Source organism: Pteronotus mesoamericanus, unplaced genomic scaffold (assembly GCF_021234165.1).
Source record: "Pteronotus mesoamericanus isolate MK-2021 breed Mesoamerican mustached bat unplaced genomic scaffold, CSHL_Meso_final contig_116, whole genome shotgun sequence".
Taxonomy (NCBI): domain Eukaryota; kingdom Metazoa; phylum Chordata; class Mammalia; order Chiroptera; family Mormoopidae; genus Pteronotus; species Pteronotus mesoamericanus.
The window spans coordinates 11,368,285-11,377,338 of record NW_026555027.1 but is presented as its reverse complement, the minus strand read 5'-3'; the positions used below and the strand labels follow the sequence as shown (position 1 = coordinate 11,377,338).

Here is a 9,054-nt window from a genome sequence, read left to right as displayed (position 1 = left end):
GGATAAGTAAAGGCCAAAACCCAGGCCTCCTGACTCCCGCTCCAGCGCCCTCCCCAGGGCTCCAAGCCAAAGGCAGCACTGCCCGGGGGCAGCTCCCACTACACTTCACTTCTCACATTCATCCCCCTTCCCGGCTTTTTGTCAGCATTCTCTGGCCCAAGAAAGAACGTGGTTTTTATAAAAGCACACTCGCCCTGTGTAAAATTTATTGGATGCTCTGATTCAGAGTTAGTTACAGAAAAAAAAAAAAAAGTCACAGCGCAGTACCATTATATTTAATGAGGTGAAACATGTTTTCCATCCTTCTCTTGGTATTTTAGACTGTATTCTCCTCAGTCAGAACACCAGCGTTTCACCCTGTGTTCACTGGCTTACACCTTATTTGATCACAGTGAACGTTAATTGACATCGTGTACCTATGGCACAGTGTCTGCCAAGGTCACTTTACAGTTAAAATACTGTCTAAAGTATTATTTGGGACTTTAAAGAACAGAAGAAATAAGGTCATCAACCTACAAACATTAGCTGGGAGATCAAGTTCACAGAAACTTCTGAAGCCTTGGAAATTAACTAAACTAACTGAATCTTCCTAAACCAGTAGAAGAAAGCCAACAATAGTTAAAAATGCTGACTTTCTATACATTAAACCTGGCTGGAAGTATAAATTCAGACCACATAGAAAACTTGTTTCCTTCTCCTTCTGGTACCTTTTCAGCTCTCTAAATTCATAGCTTTTGCAATTAAATCAGCTCATACTCATGGGACATTTTCTAAGCGCCCTGAGACTTCAAATAAAATGTGCAGCTGGTTAAAGGTTTGCTTTCCTTGTCTCCAGATAGAAATTTATATTGGATCTGGGACACCATCTGGGTAAGACAAGTGATTAGGGTGGTAGCTCCAAACTTCTTGCTTCGCAATTTTACTAGATGTTATGTTCTTTTTACCATGATGTTCAGCATGTTCTAGGAAGCTTTGGCAAATGCTTATTCCCTTTCCGCTAGGCTTATGAAACGTAGGTCGGTTTTGAATGGACACAGTGGGGAAAGGTTGTCTAAAAATCAAATTCTTTCAGGTAAGCCGAACACCCTCCCCCACCGCCAGCTGTTGTCTCCTAGGAAAGCTGTTGGCCCTAAGCTGCACTAAAATTACTCTTCAGTAACGAAGCCCAGTCCCTTAGAATAAGTAGTTTACTTTAAATACAAATCAGTGACAAAGTGTACAAAGTTGCAAAATAAAAATGCTGAATGTAAATATGACAGACTGTCCTGGCCCCCGCACCAGAAGCAGCGTGCAAAGGCAGCAGGCGTTGATGTTGCCATGGCCCAGCAACATTCCTGGCTGGCTTCGGGCTGCCTTGGCACTTCTCGTTTTACATCCGAGTTACCGCCTCGTTCCCTTTTCGCTGCTGCTATCATTTGTACATTCTGGTCTTTCCTCTAGGCACCTTTGGCACTAAGTCAACAAAATTGCGTAACGGTGAAGAGACAGAAACTGCTCTTCTCCCTCCAAGCAGCTTAGTAAATTCTGGGTTGTTTTTTTTTTTCTTTTTTCGTGTTCTACCTTGACCTTTCCCATACCGCTGTCCTATTATGGGACCAAGGCTTTAAAAATGGACAAAAAAAAATTTTTTTAACATTTATTTGGACCCATTTTCTTCTGTAGACTGAAATTCATGCATCTATGTATCTTGAACATGATAAATTATTTTGTTGATTTACACAATTTTTAAGACACTTCACTACTTCTCTTCCCTTTACCTACCAAAAGAAAAGGCAAGGTTTTAGAATGATTTTCCCAGGAAACTGCCTTCCTACCTCACTCACTGCTGATCCCAAAGACTTAGAAATAGGCTCTAATGGGGCCCTCATAAGAGAAATAGAAAAGCAACCCATGCCCCATTGACCGCCTATCTTATTATTTGGTCGTCTGACTCAGCGAACGTAAGCTCCAAAATGGTGCCCTTGGAGAGAAACTGAGGAGATGGGGCTTGAGTTATCCATTTCCATCCAGCTGTATTCATTTTCTACTATAACAAATTACCATAAATGTAGTAGTATAAAGGGACACAAATTTATTATCTTGCATTTCTTCAATTAGAAGTCCAATAGGGTCTCGCCATGACAAAACGAAGGTATCTACAGGGCTGCGTTCCTTTCTGGAGGCTCTGGGAATCAGTCCATTTTCTCACCTTTTCTGGGTTCCAACGGACACCCACATTCCAGGGCTCATGGTGTTTTCCTCCATCTGCACAGCCAGCGATGTTGCATCTGGAACTGTTTTTCTGTAATGACATCTTCCTTTCTCCAACTACCACCAGGAAAACTTCTCTGCTTTTAAGAACCTATGCAACTGAGTTGGGCCCACTTGGTTAATCCAAGAAAATTTCCCCATCTCAATGCCCTTAATAGCACATCTGCAAAGTCCTTTTGCCATGTAACGTGACCTACTCCCAGGTTCTGGGGTTAGGACGAAGATGTGTCGGGGGGGCCATTACTCGGCTTCTCACACCAGCTGTCGGGGTTTCGTTCCCTGCGGGCAGAGTCATAGCTTAATTGTTTCACTTTGCAGTAAATCTAACTTCTCATGGGAAGGCTCAAATCTGTCTCTAAATCCCATCTGTTTTCATCTAGATGCACTCCTTTCTGTGTCTCTTTGAGCATTCAAAAGCAGTTGGTTGCAACTGTGTACAATAGCATTTAATCTGTTGCACAATTATTTTTCCATTTGAAAGCTCATCGAAATACCCCATAGTATCTGGTTGTGTTTTCTGAGAAATTGATGGCCCTCGTTAGATCGCAGTCAGATGCTGCTTGTGATTATCTCACAGGGAACTACTTAGCTAGTGTCTTAAGCTCTCCTTTCGTGCATTGTTCAGTTCTCTCTGAAATGTGAAGGCTTCTCTCTTGCCCGTCTTTGAACGCACAGAATGCCCTAAACCTTTTAAGAATGAGATGACTTACCCAGGCTTTACACTTATTTTTATTCCCTCTCTCTTGCCATGGTCACGACCACCAGAGAAAAAGAAAGCCTGTACTTTCAAACCAATAGCCCCAGTTTACAAAAATTATTATTTGGAAGCTAAGTACCAAAGTATAGATACTCACTCTGAACCACAGGAAGGTAAAATCGACATGACTCTCTATACCATACTATAACTACTGTATTTTCTTGCTGTTACATGTTCTCTCTCCTACCTTGGAACTCTGAGCCAGCAGGAAACTGCTCTATGCCGTAGGATAAGTATAAATACCCTAGTAGCTGAAAAAAAAATAACAGAACCTTTGAAGAAGTAAATAACCCTGTGCAAAAAGCATGTAAAAATTATATTTGGATTCTCCAAAATTCAATCGTTACCCAACACTTTGGCTCCTGCATCCATTTACACTTTCAAACATTACTGAGAATCCCAAAGGGCTTTGGTTTATATGAATTATATCAATTGATATTTCTTATTAGAAATTTAAGTTGAGAATATCTTAATATTTGTTTATTTACTCATTTTAAATAATTATAAACCCATTCAATGTTAACATATATTAAATGTTTCACAAAAAATAACTATATTTCATAATTAATGAGAAGAATAACACAATTTTACATTTTTGCAAATCTCAATTGTTTGACTTAACAGAAAGCACTGGAGCTCTTACGTCTGCTGCCACATTCGACCTGTTGAAATCTGTTGTTTTGGTTAAATATGCAAAGAAAAATCAGATATGTAATTATAAAAGGGAGAAGTATTTTAATTACCATTTCAAATAATTGTAGATATTCTTCTTCCATACTGTACCAAAATTCAAATAGTGATATTTCTCAAAGGTTAGCTGCAATGAATGTTTCAGACTCCATACACTCATGAGCAAATGTAAACAAAAAATAATAATATTTTAACAATATTATGAAAATAGTTTTGACTTCACCAGGTCTGTGACTTTTTCTCAGGAACCCCTGGAGCCTCCACCCACCCTTCAGATTCCAGAGCTATGCCTGCGGGCTGCTTGGTAAGTGAACACAAGCTTTTGCTGTGTGAACCTTCCTTCAGTCAAATGAATCGGGACAGAATCACTCTCTTATAAATAAAATTTAGTCAGTTCGCTTTTCCCAATAAAGCGTCCTACCAAGTAATAAGAAAATTATGTGTGGAATTAAAGAGCTTTTGTTAAAGTTCTTTTGAAAGTCAAATTTTACTTTGACTGGTTCCTCCTCCTAAAGTGTTCCATCTTGCTCTTAAACCTTCTTCCACCCATTGTGCTACCCCAATGGATAAGCTATCTTAGAATTTCCCTCCGGGTGTTGCTGGTTATGATCCCCAACACTGATTGTAATCTCCAGGGTATGGAGAAAAATAGCAAATAAACTTTCATGTGGGTACACGTTAGGCAGGTACAACGAGTTCAAACCGTATTTCCAAATGGATAGTTACGGAATTGGCTATGACCGAAGAAAATGTGGTAAAAATCATTATGGGGTGTTTTTTAAAGATATCTGTCCCTTGGAAAGCTATAGCAACAAAAATAATACTGGGAATTAGCAAAAAAAAAAAAAAGATGCTAAAAGTAAATCATACAAGCCTGTTGTTCTTCATTCAGAGCTGACTCATAGACCTGGAATACTGTGACTCATTCGGACTGCCATATCTCAAAAAAACTAAAACATAGCTGAAGTCCAGGGAAGTTAACCAAAATGCCTAAGAGAATGGAGGCCTCTCTCAAACATGAGATTAAGAAAAGGAAAGAGGGTTAGAAGAGTGATTGAAGTCTGCAAAATCATGACAAGTGTGGACAGCATCTTGAGTTATTTACCAAATCTAAGAATTCTCAAACTGTCTTCAACTTGTAGAACCCTTGAGTGGCACAACTGTAATTGTAAGTAGGTTTGGGAAGGGTTTCTGGACGAGTCACAATGTAGGATGGAACTTTGGATGCATCTCGTTAATGTCTCAGGGTGGCTGTTATAAGAACATTAATAAAGTGTGCCTGTCATTAACAAAGTGTCTCTTGGTGCCATCAGATAAAATGTTTTCCTCTACTCATATTTGTATAGCCTCCATCCAAATATTACTTTATAAGGGTCCCTTGCCTTCCCACATTCTTCTGCCCTATGAAAGGAGTTCTAGCTCTACCTACTCCGTCTTCCTCTCTTCTCACCTCCATGAAGCTCCCACTCTTGCCAGACTGGTTCTTTGGAGCTTTTTAAGGCAGAATCAGGAGGGCAGCAGAGGAGAAAAGTATAGGCAATAGGGGGGCCGGTGCTATAAGGGGGTGTTTTCCTAGGTGAGGGACTCTGGGAAAATAAAGGCCCAGATATACCTGCAGAGACTATGCACAATGGGATGGGAGAGATGTGGGAAAAGGAATTTTTAAAAGCATTGCCTTTTGAGAGATGTAAAGGATTTAAGGGACTCTGAAGCAAATTTTGGTTTCAGTGTTATATTCTTTTGACCACAATATACCCAGATCTAACCACACCAGTCAAGCCCTTATGAACATTCTCCATGTGGGCTCCTCCGGTAATGCTCTTGGGGATTCCTTGTTACAGCACCTAAAATTCTTAGTTAATATTCCTTCTCTACCACATGACACTTTGCAGTGTAAAGTGGTTAAATTAAAGCCCTTGGAGACCCTCATAAGTTAGGTCAGTGGAGCATAAGAAAGAATCTGTCATCAGATGTCTTTCACTAAGTTAATTACAGATAAAACCAACATGAAGTGGTTAGAAGCCGAGGTTAAAATTTCACTCATTTGGACTTTGTATAATAATGAACTGAACTGCTGGAGTATATGGTGTTCTGCTGAGAATTGGATTTGGAAACAGAACAACCAACCAATGAGTGGTTTAAAGGGAAAGTAACAGAAGCTGACCAACACTGTACCTCCCTTTGATTTTATGATGTCCTTTGCCATATGAACCATGAGATGAATGAGAGAGTCTATGTGCACTTTTTAGGTAAAGATATTTTCTCTATATATGTACGAACGACAAATCGCCTAAATGTGTGGTAACTCAGGCACTGTGACAGCAGCCCAATACCAACACATTTTTTTAAAAATTAACATATTCCACAAATCCAGAAATCCCTTAAGAAGCAGCCAGTACTAGGGACAGGAGATATGGAGGAGGAATGAAGAGAGAATCAGAGGACAGTGAGTGCTACAAATGTGGAACATGGAATGAAAAGAACGTTTTCTATTTTCTCTATTGGAAAAGAATTAAATAAGCCTGCTTGGATGCGTGTGCTTCACGTAAAATACATTTGCTGTTTTTTAAGACTTTGGGTAACATTCCTACACTAAGAATTGATCCAAATTCCAAGTTCTTTATTAAATAGGCTTTGCATTGCATAGTTTGTGAGAAAAATTCCCCTGATTTTAACTATGTGGTTAATGCCTCCCATATTCCATGATAAGATTTTACTACCCTTCCTTCGACTGGTGGCATTTGCTAAAAACAGTCAGACTCCAGAGCCCTGTTATTTTTCACTTTCCTTACGGCCACTATAAATTCTAGACCCTGATTTTTAATATGTTCACCATTAAAATATATTAGCTAAAAACTCTAGGTACATTTAATAAAAAACCCAGGTCCCTACCACACTCCCCTCTGGTAATACCCTCTTTTCCTTCTCAAATACCACCTTCTCTTAATTGCTCCAGAGGAGGAGGGAGAAGCTTTCATTATTGTACGTAACTTAGAAATAAAAAAGTTCTTTCTGCATATATGAAAGGCACCGCAGATACCGTCCATGTCTTCAGCTCTCATTTTCCCTACTCACCACCCGCGTTCAACGGCAAATACCGGCAACCCTCTGTGTGAGGGGCCTTCTGGCTGCAGAGCGTATTCAGCCCAGGAGCAGAGCAGGAGCGGGCCAGGCCGGAGTGCTAGGGGTCGAGGCCCCTTGGAGCAGCCCTCAGCCACTGGCTGACGCACAGGCGTTGAGGGCTACCTCTCCAGCATCCTGCCTTCAGGTGCAACAGCCCTGAGGCATGTTCTACGTGGAGGTCCAAGAGGGGATGAGCCTGGTACCCTGCGGCGGCTACCTTCTCAGTGATGTGCTTGTCTTGCCTCCCTCCCCTTCCCTGTCTCAGTGCCACAGTCCCTGAATGGCACTCCCTGAGGCCTCCTCCCAACACAGATTAATTACTTGCACCCCAACCCTTATCTCAGGATCTCCTTCTGGGGGATCCCTACTTGAATCAGAGGGTAGGCTGAAGGAGGTTCACGGATAGAAAAGAAAAAGAATCGAAAAAACTTTAAAAACTATTCATCTAAAGGAGGAGACTGATAGGACCAACTTCACTTTTATTCAAGTCTGTCTATGATAGGAACTCACAACAGGACAAGGCAGGGATCCAGAAAAGCTTCAGAGAGGAGGTCACGTTTCAAAAGGTCTCGAAGGGTGAACACACGTTCACCTGGGCACAGGTGTCTAGAGGGCTGCCAAGGCAGAGGGACAACAGGCTCGCAACCAGGAAAGCACGACGCCTGGGAGGGAGGGGACGATGATGAAGGCGAGGCAGGGAAGGGGCTCAGGGCCTTGGACACGATGCTGAAGCCCCAGAGTATATAAATTCCATTTTAGAGGGAGAAACTAAGTGTTTGATCAGGGGATGAATACCTTACAGTTGTTTAGAAACATATGAGCAGAACATGTAAGAGATTTTCAGAAATAAAAATAGTATAAAATTTTCAAATTTCATTAAGTTTGTAATAAAGCTAAATAAAGGGTTTTGACTAGTTTAGACCAAACGTGGAAAACCTAATATTTTTCTATACGTGTGTTTGCATAGATTTATGCACATGTTTTCCCATAAGTAAAAGTTTTTAGGCAAGATGTCTACCATGGTTTTAGATTTATGAAATATGTCTGCATGTGTTTCAGAACAAAGGTGCTCTGCAAAGTTGGTACTTCCCGTATTAGCCTATTGCAATGGATGTTCAGTGTCCAATCCAGAAGACCAAGACTTATCGCCAGCATCTCCCTCTCCCTCGTCAAATTCCAGTCAGTTTAACCTCCTAAGTATCTCCTGGATCTCTCCATTTCTCTCAGGTGCTCTGTCACTGCTCAGTGACAGCCACCATCAGCTCCCACTGTAAGGACAGCAAGAGCGAACGTTCACCCTGTTCCCCCAGCAGATCCCATCCCTCCCCAGCTTCACACCCGGCATGGAGTTCCCGCTGCATTTACCATAAAGGCCCAGAGGGGTGTGGCCTTTCCCCACCCATTCAACCTCGTCTCTTGCAAGTCCCTCACTCACTCTCAATGCTCCAGCCACGCCAGCCAGCGTTTAGTTCCGAAGAAAAATCCCTAATCCCCAGGACCCCGGGGGCTGTGTGATAATGTGTGTCATTGGCAAGTCACAATTATGGGACCTAATGACAGTCCATATCAAGGCAGTATATTCTGTTTGACAATTTATTTTTCTACAAACTACCCCTTCAAACCACCTAAGGTTTCATTTACAACAAGAATCTGTCACCCAAATATTAACAGTAATGTTAGCATTTGTTTCAATAGTGTAAGATGACATGGTCTCCTGCCTTAAGTATTTCTATCATTCTTTTATGCATTTGTTCACTGCTATGTGACCCAAACCCAGGTGACCCCTTAGTGCCAGAGATTATACCGATTTATAACACAGAGATAAATACAACTGGATATCTCAGGCATGAACTCAGAAGTATGTCGTGCGATGCTAACCTAAAGTCAGATTAACCTGCATTATAGCTGGAATAAACTTTGAATTACTGTTTAAAAATAATTATATACGTCCTTTATCTGTTTAAACCCCAACCTTCCTCCTCACATCGCTTGCTCAGGTAACCCTCTCTGGCCCTCTTGCAAGTTCAGGCCAGGTCTCTCTGCTTCATGTTCTCTTGATGTTCTCTTCTTTTTCCGTCTCCATCTGCCATTAGCCACCTGTGTGCAGATTTGATTGCCTGCCTTCTTCTCTGGACCATACGCTCCATTAAACGCATGTAGCAGGGGCTTAAGAAATACATGTTTAAAGAAATTATTTTAATAAGTTAACTGGTCTCGGGTATCTCATTAATCAC

The 9,054-nt window shown here is 41.2% G+C and overlaps 1 pseudogene; it reads left to right on the top strand.

Moving 5' to 3' along the window:
• Positions 1-8,345: 8,345 nt before the first annotated feature.
• On the top strand, positions 8,346-8,697 carry LOC129073912 (ubiquitin-conjugating enzyme E2 D3-like; annotated as a pseudogene).
• Positions 8,698-9,054: the final 357 nt, after the last annotated feature.